Below are 16464 nucleotides of genomic sequence, written 5' to 3'. Positions count from 1 at the left end.
GAGAGACAGTGAGAGAAATTATGAGCAATGTATTTTTTTTTTACTAAAGACTTTTCATCATTTTGAACCATTACTTCCTTTATTCTTACAGTATGTATGATAAAGCTTCTGGCTTAAATGGAAGTATACTACAAGGCTACTGTCAATTATGATACAAACAACTCTAAACAGCTTTACTGTAATATTTGTTTTGTTACATTCTAACCCAGTTTTAAGAATAAAACTGTCTAGTATTTGCCAGGAGTTAACAGGCCTCTTGGGACTTGTAAAATGCAGTCCTATCACATTAACACATTCACGTTACCCAGAGGAGTTTTTTTTTTGAGTAATTTGGACATGTAACCTTAGCTGTGAAATGAAAAGGAAATGTATGATGGTATGGGCCGCAGCCCAGAAGATGGATTGAGTGTGGACTAGTACAGGGTCACTCATTCCAACCCTGTTACAAACAACATGGGACAACTTGAAAGCCCTGGATGTGTCCAGTAACTCAAGCAAAGAATGGACTTCATGATTGTAAAGTTGTTTCAAAGTGGAATATACTGCAGGTCCATCCCTTTGAACCAGGGACACAGTTTGTATAGGTGTTTGAGCATTGTTTTTTTGTGGTCATTTTCATAATAAACAGAATATATCATGTCTGTATATTTTGCCACATATGCTTACAGTATATGTCCCAGATGGTTCAATAAATCGTATGGTATTTGTTAAATCTCATAAAATGACTTCTCATTAATTCTAATGCTATTACTGTTCCTGAACTGACTTCTCATTAATTCTAATGCTATTACTGTTCCTGAACTGAAACTGTTATTTGTCTTTCTATAAACAGTATGAGGTAATAGCGTCTTGGCCTGAAACCCCGGCATTCCCTTGGAAGTCAGTGTTTAATTTCTGTTTAATTCACAACCAAAAATGGTCTCAGATAGGTGAGTCACTCTGTTTTGGTAATTGTTGATGGAGTAGGGGAAAGATCTGTGGTTGTCGTTAACCCACCTTACTTCTCAGTCGACTGGCTCTGTGGGGTGGTGGAAGGGTCTGGAGGCTGAGTGTTCAGCCAAGTGAATCAGCACGGCCCTTACAAGGAGGAAAGCAAGAGGAAGTCCTACAAACACATCTGAAAATCTGCCTATGAGAAATCGGCCTTGAGAGGCCTTCCCCAATGTAACAAAGGGTCAGAGGTCATGTCCGGTACCAAGACACCCTGCCATACAAGCCCAAGGGGTTGCATGAGTAAGAGGAGTAGGACCTCTGCTAAACAGATGCTCTGTGAGTGAGTCAGCTCTAATCAGATGCTGGAAGAGCAATGTTGGTGTTTATCTTCCTGTCCCATGAAGTAGTCTAAACCAGAAAGTGGGAGCTAACCGTTTTCCCCATGAACGATTTTTTCACACTTAGCATATAAGTCATTCCTCATTTAAAATAAATACTGATGTTAATCCTCAGCCATTTCAGTGTTCAGAGTTTTGAAATTTTTAACAAAACATTACATTCTGCAACAATTCAAGATTCTGAAATTCCATGTTGAATTCAATGAACACAGAGCCTTATAGATATTGTGGAACAATAATAGACCAAGTGGTGGAACATTGTCAAAATTGGAACTTGTGCATAGGTCAAAAACGGTACTTTTGCCAGTTTTACTGAATTTTCATAGTACAGGGTATATATTGGGTCCAATTCTTTCATAAAGGCATGAACCTTTGAGAACTTGTACAGTTTGGAGCCCTGAACATTTTCAGATATAAAACCCTAATCAAAATGCTCACAGGACCTGAAGTCCTCAGCCATGGCCAGTATCAAGGGACTTTCTGAAGAGACATTTTAGTAATTTGTAATGATGTGGAGGCATGAGTTGGCATACATAAACTATGTGATAGTCTGTAATCTCTGATAAATAATGGATTCTCAATGATACTCTCAACTACAATAACAGATACTCCATCACATTATTTTATATAAGATGGACCATGAAATGTTATCTGAATGATATCTGAATGTAATTTATCCACCCATCATTTTAAAAACATAAAATTATTTGTTGTCATATACCACTGTATGTAATTGATGAATTTGGAATTGTTTTCCAAATAAACCTATGAATGGCCAACAAAACAAAGGTAAATTAGTCAAGAAACTGCAGTGACAAGGCATTCCAAGGGGATGATATTACTCAATGATGGTCCCATTTTTATCAGTGATGGACTTTGCAGATGTTTTTCTGCCTCCTGACTAATGTCTTCTGCACTTCCATGCGAATGCTCAAAGCAGAGGGGCCCTGGAGCATGTGGACCTCTCCATGGCCAATGTCATCTCGCGCCTAAAGCATTCCATCCATTCAGGGGTGAATGTAAATGCTGCACACTGCATGGGCGGCATATGACGGGCAACATAAGTGATGGCGCTGTCTTACATGTGAGGCTTATGGAGAATTCAGCACATTGTCTTAATGTAAACCAGAGGGCCTTACACGTGAGGCTGGCTCTGCAGCCTGCATGTCATGCAGGCTCTGCATAAAAGCCGGTTCTCCATGCTGAGATGAAAGAGATGGAGTACAGTATGTTTTATGTCGAATATTGGGAAAACATGTTAATGACCTCTTCTGAGCCTATAGGCTAATCATTAAAGTTCTACCAGAGGGAACGAAAATGAAGACATAACTTTTATCTTTATGGATTAAAATGAAATAGGAACTCAATATCCCTTTTTTACGTCTGTGGCAGGCAATCATACAGTATAAATCATATTTGTATTCACTTCACAAGTGCCCCATTTGAAAGGGGCATAGTGTGACATATTGTTAACTTTGGGATGACAGGAGATGGATGACTATGGGATGTAGTCTGTTTGCACTTTTACTCCTTTTCCATCCTGTCTCTGGAGACTTGAGTGAATCATGATCTCAAATCAAAAACTCGGTGCCAACTATTTGCCTCTGACCAGGCTGGCACGCAGTTCGTAAAGTCTCCATAAGCAATGCCTCACGCCTGGATAATGGAAAAGAGTGGTATGCAATAGCTCAACAGAAAGTGGTGAGATGTGGTTTGGATGCTGGTCAGCTCACTTGCGTTGATGGCGACCGAGTTGTCATTGAGTCAAAGCTCAACTCATAGCATGGCAAGCAAACTAATGTTAAGATTTCTGAAATAATGTTTACTGTAGGCCTCAGGTGTTTCTGACTGAGCTGTTCAGCTAAACCAAGTGTAATGGCCCTACTACTGTAATCTCAGAAACATACACCTTGGCAAAAGAAGCACCTGACATAACAATTCCAATAATTACACATTACAAACAAACGATAAAAATCTAACTGCCCTTAACCCCTATGATTAAGATTAAACTGATTAAACAGAACAGGAAATGAAAGTAGCTTGACACTGAAGTCATGATAGAGGTGGAAATATATAACCGCAGACAGGACCAAAATGCAGACTATAAAGTGGTATGTTAGCAATCATCTTGAGCCAGGGATCCATTTTACATTTCACTGTCAATAGCTCAGAATAAATACAATCAGACACTTCATATAATGTATTGAATAGAATTAAAATATCAATTAAGTAAATGTCAGTGACTGGCTACTGTGCCATGAACCCAAACACTGATGCGAAAAAAAGAAAACAGCAGTTTCTTTGTCAATGTTATTGTTGGCTAAAAGTATTTCAGAACAACTGAACCTCTGAGTGATTGGAATAATTTGTGGTAGTTTAGGAATAATTTAATTTCATTAATTAAAATGGAATACAAACAAAGCCTCTACTGAATCCTCATGTAATCAGACCTAAATCATGCCAACCAATATAACTAACAATTAATCATTGTTATTGGACCATACCCCAGACAATAAAACAGAGCGACTTTGAGTGTGCTAAGCGAAAAGCGCTATACAAAATTAAATTTATTATTATTATTACTATCAGTTATCAGTTTGCTCCATGGCCTTTTGACATCTTTTGGCATTTATGGCATGCTAGAAAAGAATGCTATGTAATTATTAGTCCTGTTCAGATTATAAATGAGGTCACATGGCATGTGTTGTTTTCACATCATGTATGCTATTGCAGGTTGACCTTTCCAGAGAATGTGGAAAAAATATCTGGTAACACTTTACGGTAAGTAGGGTAGGTATGATTTATCATAAATTCATGATTTATGTATTACTTTATTTCTCACAGTATCTCATGAATCATCAGGAATTGATATGAGTTCAAGTTGAGGGGCCACAGACGATGATGAACTCATGAGCCATAACCTTAAATTCATGTAATCATGATGATTTTTTGTTGTTTTGTACAAATGAATTGACCATTTAAAAATGTTTACCATGCCACCTCCTCATATAGGCCAATAAACGTTTGTTGTGAAAACAGTTATGAGATACACTCTTCATTGGTCCATTTGCCAAATGTGACTTGTTGGTTTGAAAGAGAACAATATCTCCCATTTTATCACTTATGGCTCCAGCTGTCACCCCCCCCCCCCCTCTTCCCCCACACACACACCCCACACCCCACACACACACCCCCGACAGAGCAGTTCCCACTGACCTGGAGCCCAAAAGCATGAAAAGTAATCAACGCTCATGAAACAGAAAAGGACCCATGCTGATTTTATTTTACATTTCCAACTGTCCTTCAGCAAGCTGGGGGTCGTGGGGATACAGAGGAAACTAGGCCCAGTAATAACCCAGCAGTCGCTTTCAGGGCAGTCTGCGGGTCAGTGGTCAGAGAAGATATTTATGGTACAGAGTGGACATGCTTCGAGAGCAGTGTGTTGTTTTCCTGTTTCATGATGTGTACCTGATGTTATGGAGTTGTTACTCTGGGTGGCTCTGACCTTTTTGAAATAATGCAAATGAAATGTTGCCAATTGTATCAACATCTTTTTTTTTAAGACAAAGCACAAGTGCAAATTTGTACTTCGTCAATCAAAGTCTCTCTGTATGTCCCACGTGAGCTTGATTAACAAGCATTATAAAATGCATCAGACAGTCTGTTGCATTGCAACCAGGAAATAACATGACTAACCCATATGTAATTCAGCTTATGTCTGAAAATAGCAATACTGAGCCTTAGGGGATCGGAAAATGTGTTTCAGATTAATCTGATTCCCCATGCAGTGAATAAGGCTTCACATATAACTACCCAATTTTTGAAGACTGCAGTTGATGGCAGCTCTAACCTATAGTTGATTTAGCTGGTAATCTGAGTTGGTGGCTGTTTGATACTCCATTAGACTGTGTGAACAGGATGTACAGATTTGCAGTGCCCCCTCTAGATCCATTAATCTCTTTATAAGATGGCAACCTGGGCTTGTTAACTGCTAAAGTTCAGGCACTCTTCCCAACCATAAACAGGTACAGTAAACACACGGCCAGTTAAAGCTGTTGGACCACAAAGGTGTGTACGTCTGATCTCAGCCTGTGAAACAATAGGGGTAATCTTGTAAAAGGTAAGTAGAAAGCAGTCAGAAGCCGCCCGACTCTGTATGTCTAAGTCTTGTCCCACCCCCCATAGTAGGAATGTTGTCCATTTTCCATCACATCATATTTGTCAGACTTTAGAAAACATCAAAAATGTTTAAAAATGGCTGATGATTTTCACAGCGAGAGTGTGAATATTTTTGTCACGTTGTAATATGCCAGTAAAACCTTGCTCCTTTTTCCACAATAGCCTACTTTTTGTTCCTTTGGAATATGCCAAAATTAGCCAGCAGCTGCAAGCCCTTGTGCTCTGTCTGCAGTCAGGACAGCTGCTTTAATCACTTTACTGTGGTAGTTCAGGTTGAGGTTTATCTGTACTACAAGCCCCCCTGGCTTGAATGACTCAAACTGTTTTGTGCACGATGTCATCAGTGACTCAGCAGCAGAAGCAGGGCTGCCTTCTGAGAATGGGATCTCCTGGACCGTCGCCATGGTGTTTGCTCGGTCAGGCCAAGTTTACAACTGGATGATTTTGGGAGCAAGGACACATTGATGAAAAAGTGCTGCTGTGCTGCCTCCCAGCGACATGTTTAAAAGCAAACGTTCAATCACTTGAATGGAAGTGGAGATGAGTCAGTCTGTCATACACTCCCCGGCCTGCACTCTGCAACTGACTGCAAGCGTAACAATCATCTCAGCTGAAACTGCAGTTTAAGTAGTTGTAAACTGACCACTGGAGCCAAGTTTAGCAATGGAGGATCACCACTCCAACATGAACTCACTGAATTCCACTGAATTCCATGTTTTAACTTAATTTAAATGAACAAATAGATACAATTCCTGATAACAATTGTAAACCCGGTATTCATAAGACATCAAAACACATTCATAAAAGATTATAAAGTATTCAGAAATGTATAATGATTGACATCAATTATGACATGCACCCAAACAGTGTTATGATTTTAGTATAAGCCCTTAAGTATATGCCCTTAAAAATAAAGCTTCTTTGAACTTTTGATAATGAAACAGATGTAAACTTTGCATTATGTTACATGGTGCTGTTTGGGCAGTACTAAAAAGGGGTATTCATGATACGATGAGTTCATTGCTTAGCATAACCCCTCCCCTGAGGAGCTGGGTGAGCAGGTGAACAAACCCATGAAAATAAAGGCCAACACACACAACTACAGTAGAGATGCGACTGCGATTCACGGCAGGCGACTGGCAGAATTGAATAGAATCTATTGAAGTGAATGGAGCAATGCACACAACTAGTGGAGCAACGGGGTGACCGTGACGTTACACCGCTCTAATCGATCCCTTTCTGACCCGGGTTGGACTCGAACCCGGTTCCACCTGGACCCAAGGTGGTACTGATACTGCAGCCAGGTCCTGTAAACACACTGTGTTTACACTAATTAGCTAATCTATCTTCCTGAAGTACTGGGATAATTAGAATCAGCCACAGTGTGTTCAAATTCCTGGAACAGAGGCAAACGTTCACGGCGAACATGTTTATGAACAGATAAATTTGAATGATTTTCTTTAAACCTTCCAATCTCAGTGGTAGGCTATCTCTATATCCAACTCCCAATGTGTTCGCAAATGTTTGCAGAAAACTCAAGGCTAAAAGAAAATTGTTTGCAAAATGTTTGCACCGTTCACCTACGATTGCGAATTTGAACACACCTCTGGTTTGAAGATGACTGGAACCAGAGCCATAGAAAGAGGGAGTTGTGAAACTCCTTGATGTCGCCATCACGCGATCAACAGTTCCAAAAAACCTGTGCTCAATGTATGCAGGAGGGTGGAATTTATTCCTGGATGCTGGAGGGCTTAGTTTAGTAACTCATTAACTACTGACTAAATGATTGGCAGTTTTCAGTTCCAAAACTGTCTCCATAACCCATGCCAGAGTCTGGCATGGAAATCGTTGCCATCTTTTTCCACAGTCTCTTATGGGAGTGTCCCCACTCTGTTTTGTCTAGCGCTCTGATTAGAACTATGTGGTATGACAGTTCAGAGGGGCAGCACCTTTGCTCCGACTTGGCTTCCGCACAGTCAGTTGACCTACCCACAGCATTTGAAAGCAGACTATGCTAATGATTTTGTAATGATTTTGAAACCTAATTTATATACTTTGCTTTTTTGTTTATTCAGAATTATCTGTAGTGTGAACACAGAACACATTCATTTTTGGTTTACAGAGTCTTTAAATATTAAAATGTCTAGTCAGATAGAGCTAAGCAGCAAGAAAAGACCACTTTGTGTAGTAACATTTTAATCTAACTGCTGTTCAGAATAGTAGGCCTATTCTTAAAACATTGCTGTTATACCAAATGGGACATACACACATTTTCCATCAACCCTTGAAGTTCAAGTTTTTATTTATTGGTCTCAAACATCCCTCTTTTAAAACTGTACACTCATGTTTGAAGTATGTTGTGAGGTCAAATTAGAAATATATTACAGGAAATTTGGCCACATGATGAAAGCAGTGTTGCGACAGCTCCAGACTGCGTTGGAAACAATGAGCCTGACTTAGATTTGCCTGTGCCATTCCGTTACCTACAATGTAGGCTACTGTGCTACTAGATACATGCACAAATCTGGTCTAAACTAAGCTCATTTTCTCCTACATGCCCTTGTGTGCATTGCATTCCGAAATAGTAATGAACTTTACTATTAAAGAATGGAACAGCTTGTATTCACAGTTTTATAATTTAAACACCTCTTAATTCCCTTTTATTAGTCATTTGGTCCTTACCTCATTGCAGTGTTAATTATTACTTGGAGTTGGTTCAGATACCCTCCTGTCATTTTCCAGTCACTCCAGCAAACCATTTCAGGGGCCTAAAAATAGTCAAGAAGTGAGCATGTCTTTGGCTATCAGTTTTTTTTTTTTATCACTGCGTGTGCAATGCCAGACGGAGATACAGATGCTTTCATCGTTTGTGGATTTGGCAGCGCTGCTTTGTGGCTGTGGTGGAGGATTTCCTTGATCCTGGCTTTTTACTTGTGGGAAAAGCAGACCCTCCTATCAGACTCCCTGCAGTTCGTGCTTCCTTGCTTTCACACGGAAAGAATGTGTAAACACAAGCGTGAATCATCAGGGTTTAGATCAGGGTAATTCATCTTTAATCAGCCGGAGGTTTCCGATTTCTCAGGTGTCAGATGATGAGTTCATTGCTTAGCATAACCCTAGAAAATTTCATTTTCTCATAATTTTCCGTCGTTTCTACTAAGACATTGTGGTGTTCAAATGGGAAATAAAACCACAAGATCTTATGTGATCAAAAGTGCAAAAAGACTGTTGTAAACAAATCTAGAAAAAGACAGCTGCAAATATGTCAGGTCAGGTCATTCTGAACTCAATTAATGTAAACAAAGCAAGACTGAGTACTTCTGATCTCATCTCAATTATGGTAGAAAGAGTGAGACTCAAAAGTTTAGAAATTGAGAGGTGTATGCTTGTAACGCACTATTACTGACTGGCACACTGTACCCACTGTTACGCGCAGCCAGACATTTTTGTTAATGAGTCTGAGATGTGAATATTCTGAAAGTTTACAGTCATTTCCACGGCCTGCTTAGTTACAGTACACCTGCTGTTAGGGAGTACCTGCAGCTGGAACGGTGCATGAACAACATCAGGATGTTGGAGCAAGACAAGGCAGATGGGAATGAGCTGTGTGTGTGTGTGTGTGTGTGTGGGGGGGGGGGGGGGGGGTAGCTAGGGAGGGAATGCTTAACTGATGATGGAGGGTGGCCCTGTAAAAAGGAGGTGAATATCAAAGGACTGTTTTAGGATCATGGCATGAGGAGGATCAAACTGCATTGTACATATTTGATTGTAGTTAATATTTTGCTAATATTTTGATCTGACTATATATATATACATTTTTTTTTAATCATTCATGCATTCTAGATAAATATTTGACTAAATTGAATTCTGATGCATCAGAATCAGATGTATTGCTTACAGCAGGCTATGCATTCTCTGTAGCATACCATATTTTTAAAGCAATATGTTCATGCTCTGTACAACCAATACAACTTGCAACACTCCGAGCATGCTGGATTACTCTCCACTCAGTGTGCAGTACATAAATGCAGTATTATGTTGACTTTTACTGCCCCTCTCTAAGACCCACGACTTATCCAGTATGATATGTCTCCCATATTTATATTTCTGAGACCCCATTTTTATCAGGATATGATGAAAAGGAAAGACTATTTTTGATCTCTTGATGCCAGGAGGAAATTGCTATGAAATTTATAGGGGAAATGCTGGTCTGTTAACTTCTTGGATTAGCGTAAACGGCCCATAATTCTTAGAATGACATTTCATAGTGGGTTCACAAGGGGCAATGTCAAGAAGGCATTTGCAGTTTCCCACTATAGGCCATATTGGACATTGGAAAAAATAATAGCCTACCACATTATAAAATCACTTGCAAGAGTTGGTTGGGTACATTGCATGTAGCACAAATGTAGATTTGAATAGTATTGCATTCTACCTCATTGAAAATAGGATACCCTACTGGGGCAGTTGACATTGTGAAGCTTTAACATGCCTGCCGGATCCTATTTTTCATATTGGTCCATAGAGATAGGCCCAGGTGTAAGACTTGTTCATATTGGCCACAGAATGAAAGCACCACTCTTCACCATACATATATCTATTGCATTGCAAACCCACAATAAACAAATGTAACATCAAAGTTTACTGAGAAACCCTGCTTTTGTGACTATTTCCTTACTAGCTCAAACATAGGCCTATTCAATGAACGCAGAAGGGTCATGTAACAGCCATGTCTGACACATTTATGGACATCTCCAAGATGGACTATTTTTAGCTCTAAGAATGTGTAGAGCAGACGTGTGCACCAGACAAATGTTGTTATCCACACTATGGTAATAATGCACAATAATAGGGAGACTGGTAGCCTAGCTTACTTGTCCTCTGAAAAATGAATATTTCCTATTCCCAAAGTAGCCTATGTGCAGACTTTTCCCACATGTGTTATGTTGCAGTGACTAAATATTTCACTTGGAAAATGAGCACATTTATCAGAGTTACAGTAGCTCTCTCTAGAGAGGCAAAACTAAAATATCAGAATAGGCTACTGGCACCAGACAGCTTAAGCCGGCTAATCAGTTCAATTATTTCATTGTGAAATTGAAAAAACATTTGAAACGTGACAGCCTATAGTGCAGGGCGATATGTAGCAAAAAAAGGTGTTTGGAACATTTCATATAGATTTTTGCAAATTATGTTTTTTCACTTCTTCAGACCCTATAGTTAGCAAAACTACCTGTTTCCAATTTTTTCCCGGACTGCACAGGTCCAAAATCCAAGATGGCGGATATATCACCAAAAATTGCAAATAATCGCCTTTTTAAACATTTTAAATGGATATATGTTAGGTATTATCATTATATACATACATTTTCTAATAAAATTGAATGACTTAGGTAACAAATATGACCATGGGTGACATGAGATGTCATGATTATCAACCAGTGATTGGTGTAACCACCATTATGCTATTTATTGGCATACCCGGAAAAACACATTGACTGATTAAAAGTTTCCTTCACATAACCTAATAATCATTTGAATTAAAGTAATGTTCTGCACTCGCCACAATAGATTAGATTAGATTAGATTCAACTTCATTGTCATTGCAGATTGTCAAGATTACTATGGTCGTGGACACCTCAACAGACACAGGCAAGGAGGCATCGAGCGGGGGTGGCTTTGTAGGTTGGTTGTCACCAGGATGCAGAGCTAGAGTTCAGCTGCAGGAAAGCTTCCTCTGAACCTGCTGTGCGCATTATGCAAGCATCACTTGCCCTGGATGGCCTCAATGGAGGGGAGTGAGGAACCGGTGATGCGTTGGGCAGTTTTCACCACCCTCTGCAATGCTTTTTTTAGGTCGTGGGCAGAGCAGTTGCCATACCAAACTGTGACACAGTTGGTAAGGATACGATTGATGGTGCAGGGGTAGAAGTTCACCATGATCTGAGGAGGCGGTGGACCTTCTTTAGCCTCCTCAGATAGAAGAGACGCTGGTAAGCCTTCTTTATCAGGGTAGAGGTGTTGAGGGTCCAAGAGAGGTCCTCAGAGATGTGGACACCCAGAAATCTGAAGCTGGTGATACACTCCACTTCAGTCCCATTGATGAGAATGAGGGTGTGTGCTAGCTTTAGACTTCCTGAAGTCCACAATGAGCTCTTTGGTCTTCAATAATTCTGTTAACAGGACTTGCAGGAAATTGTGGGAACATATGAATTTGTTGGTTATATGCAAGCCTAATGCTGCCCACTACAGCTAAGTCTGCCTTCATCCATGAATTGTGACTGGTTTCAGAAACAGCATCATCTGAACAATCTACAGAGAGTAGCTCAGTGCAATTAACACACACATTAGATAGCATCTTAATAGATAGCATGACTGTTGTGCAGGAGATGGTTGTCAGGAAAAGTGACATGAACTGTTGCTAAGATCTGGCAGAATGATTCTTTGAAAATGTTGAAAGTGAGGCACGAGGCTACAATGACATATAGGCTACTTATTATTTAACAACTATACCATCACAAACTCCATGAAAGACATGGACGAGACAGGTCGATACAATGGGAAAAAGCACATGATAAGGGATACAAAATACAAGACTACACCAATCAAAGACTTTAAAAGCTTTCTGGGATCAAGAAGGAAACCAAAGCCAACCTCGTCCTCTACCTTGCTCATAAAGCTGTTGAACTATGTAAACTGCCAGTCACAGTTCACACACACAAAGGTGGCAGTATCAGTAAGTCATTTTGGCAAAACCCCACATATCTACTCATGTCACACAGGTGTCTTGGTGCTTGCCCTTCGCAGGGTACCAGACATCAACAAAGACAGTCTCATTGTCATGTGCACTGGAGAATGTCGACAAAAGATACATCTCAGCCTAGAAATCTTGACGCACCCTAGTGGCAGCAAATGTAATTTCTAGCCAGGGTCTAGCAACTCTCTGTTGGCTTGTGAGGTGGAAAAACCAAACTTTGGTCCAGCCAATCACATCGTGCATAGAGTCGGTGGACCTATCGGGTATCCTATATCCTGTCAGGAAATTGAAAGACAACCGTTTGTCCCGCCATTTACCGTTTATCCCGTGGGAAAGGAAAGGTTTCTGTTTCAAGTCAATCAAGTCATGATGATGTCATTAACACACTTTGTAGGCTTGTAGTAGGTCCTCATCCATCTCCAGACGTGTTAGCTGGATGTGAGAAATGTGTGTGTCAGCTCCTCAAAACATGGTTTTCAAACAGCTAAAGCCCTTCAGTGGAACTCGGGAACTAGGGAAATCCCATCCCTATGATTGTCCTACCATCGCCTATTGCTGTCCCCATGCTCGGATTCCTGCCCGCGCAGCCTAGAGACCCACTACTTGCTTGATGACAACTCCTAATCCCTATGGACAATTCAACCCCTACACTGGACTATTTGAACTTAACACTAAATAGGATTCATGTATTATCATACTGGTTATGTAACCATCTAACCACTTTGTAACATATACCTCAGGTGGCTTTAAATACCATGTTCTATTCTCTGTATATAGACCTTACTGTCCTGTCACTGACCCCAGGCAGATGGGTCAGGCCCTTGAGTCGTGGATCTGCTTAGGGTTTCATCCGATATGTTTCTCCAATTCTTGCGAGTTTTTCCTCACCCCTGTGACTCATTGGCTCTGTCTGAATGTTTAACACTCTGTAAAGCGCCATGAGACATGGGTAATGTTTTGACACTCTATAAGTGAAATTAAGTTGAAATTGAAATTCTGAGAGCACACAGGCAAGCAAATGTTTGGGCACAAGATACAGTGCCTGCTCCAAAGATTCTTGACTCACTATCACTGGGATGGAGGCAAATTGTTGATGGGCAATGGGCTCCTGTTCTGTCAAAACTTCCACCAGCACCACAGGCTGTTGTGGAGCTTGTGAAGTGCTGTTGTCTTGCCAGCCAATGCAGTAGAAGGTGTTCTTGCAAGAGTAACAACTTACCATTCACACAACTTTGCAGGTGTGAAGGCTCTGAGGAGATGTGCACCAATATTAAAAAGACAGTGACAGTGGTAAGGATAAATACTTGAGTGACAATGTTTTGTTGAACTCTTCAATAATGAAACAAAATGCAGATTTTTTTAATGTTTTTCTATTTTTCCCATTTTTTCTCCAAATTTCTTGGCAAATGATGCAATACATCTTTTGTAAATAGTCTGTATCTCACTTGTCTACCTTATTATGTGTATATTTATCGAAAAAATTGACCACTTTAAGCCTTTATATTATTTTTCTGCATATATTGTCCACCATCTTGAATTTTGGCACTGAAAATGAAGAAAAAAATTGGAAACAGGTTGTTTTGTATTCAATGGGGTCCTAGCAAGTAAAAAATCACCAGTTGCAAAAATCTATATGAACCGTTCCTAAAATTGCACGATTCCCCATACTACTAGTTGGATGTTGCACATGACAAAATGAGCAACGCTTAGTCAGGACACATTGAATGGAGTTATGGTGAACCTGCTTGGGCTTCTTTGTGAGAGGACTTGACCACAATTTCCTTACGTCGGGACAGTAAGTAGGCTACACATTTGTTAGTTTTTAGTCAGCCATATTTTTGTCTGTAACATTAGTCAAGGTAGCCTATATATAGCATTGTGATAGCCTAACGTTACACGTGAACCTGCCAACAGTAGGCAAGGTTAGCCACCAAATCATAGGAGAACTTTTCCATTTTAATTATTTCACGTGCCAGAGTTGGGGGTAAAACAATTTTAAAGTAGGCCTAGGCTATTTGTGTTTCTTTATGTACAGTAAAGAGAAATTTGGCCCGGTAGTTTCAGAACAATCTCTGATAAGTGCCTTTTTAGTTAGGTAGAGGTCTACAGGTGTTGCATGTTTAGATAGTGAAGTCAGTGGTCCAGATTTAATTAGTAGCCTAAAGCTAATTACCAAATAACGAGAACCAGAATCCAGAGGGCCTACAGAAGTTGGTGAGAGAAACATGGACTATGTTTCTGCTATGCTATGACACATGCTATTTTGGCTCAGGAGTTCCAACATTACTTTCTAGTTATGCCTAATAGTACATGTCAATTTGTGCTAATATGTTTTTTTCCCTGTTTTTACTATTTCAACCTGTTTCATCTTCTTTATCTACACACTATGACACTATTAAGAAGAAAGGAAATTGAGAGCAGGGTTTTCATTAATCAAGGACAAAGCAACTTGCTTTTTTTTCCATTTACAATAGGCTAATGAATCCCATGCCCTACCTCTCCAATCTTTTCTGTGTTGTACTATGAGATGGTGAAATCAGGCAAGGCAGTAGTTCAGATGTGGTGATGTAGATTTTCTTTTGGCAGAAGTGTTCTAGGAGTTCAGCTAATTAAAAACTTTCGGATGAAGTCAGAAGAACTCAGCTAGAAGAACCTGTGGAAGATGTGTGGTAAAAAGGTATGTCCCTAGATGACCTAGATGAGTTCCAAGAGTGTGTTTTGGCTTCTTCATACGAAGCTACGATTGTTTTTGCTCAATTGACTCAGCCATATAGGGTAAGATTATAAACAACACTGGCCGAGTAGTGTAAGATGATAAACAACATCGGTCATGATAAACAACATAGGGTGAGACAAGCATTGGCCATATGGGGTAAGATGATAAAACAGCGTTGGTCATGTAGGGTAAGATGATAAACAACATCAGTCATATGGGGTAAGATGATAAGCATCCCAAGGATTCGTCAAGGCATGTGTTGATCCCCTAACGCAGAGTTAGTTTAATACTTTATAAGCCTTGTAATCTTTATACTGTGGAAAACATTGTAATTCATTACATTATATTTGGCTGACGCATTTTCGCCCTCTTAAATGACAGCGATAGATAATATCAGGGATAACAGCCTCCGAGATGTCCCGATACCAGATCTGCTTCATAGGCCTACTGTACAATAGGTGTGGAGATATACAGAATGAATTGCTCCCTGTCAGCCAATCAGAAAATAGTATGTCTTGTGTCCGGGGATGAAATAATCTTTGGCATACTATAATCAGGGATGGGCAAAAATACATCAAATGTTTTTTCAAATAAAATATCAAATACCCTAATTTTAAGTGTATCAAAATAAACTACAAAATAGAGTAGCCACACCATGTATCAAAATAAAATACTGTATCTTTGTATTTTGAAAATACGAAAAATACTTTTTTTAAGGGAGCATGACATCACTTTGTAAACCTTCCATATCTGTCTATAACCTATTTCTTCATCACTACTCTGACTGATTGTTGTTAAAATGGGCAGTGTTTGAGAGCAAAAGCTTTTCTCTGCCTAGGAGATATGCCATAAATCAGCAAATAGTCAACAGATTCACTCAAGAAGTCACAACTGAACTTGTCAAGTGGTACAAACTAACCACCGAACCTACTGAGAGCCACATAATTGGGCTTAAAGCAACCCAATGCAGTTATATTACCTGAAAATAACAGCTTCAAACTCATGGTACACTGACATACAGTAATACAAAGAATGAAGTCTCTGACATTGTCAATGCTTGCCCAGAATGACATTGCACTGTGAAGCTGTTGATCAGGTTGGATCATGATTCATAACCCTTTTAGTTGTTTTTTAACTAACTGGGTACTGTGTAGGCCTAAACGCTAAAAGGTTGTTATATTGACACCAATGGGATATGGATGATGGCTTGCATCAGCTAACTTTTTGTGTATTGATGCAGGGGAACCACATAAGGTTTCCATGTCTTCAACTGATTAAAGTTCTTAAAAAAAAACTGATGGTTAAAGTTCTCAAGAAACTGATGGGTAAAGTTCTCAATAAACTTGAGGTTGGTGTGAGAGGGGTGGGTGCAATGTGTGTGGGAGCCACCTATACGTTACTTATCTTGCATTGAAACATCTTCCTGAATCAACTCTGGGCAAATAATGACGTCAGCACCAGTTAGATGCTACATTCATTGT

The sequence above is a fragment of the Alosa alosa genome, chromosome 19, assembly GCF_017589495.1.
Source record: "Alosa alosa isolate M-15738 ecotype Scorff River chromosome 19, AALO_Geno_1.1, whole genome shotgun sequence".
NCBI classification, from domain to species: domain Eukaryota; kingdom Metazoa; phylum Chordata; class Actinopteri; order Clupeiformes; family Clupeidae; genus Alosa; species Alosa alosa.
Note: the sequence above shows the minus strand (reverse complement) of the source record.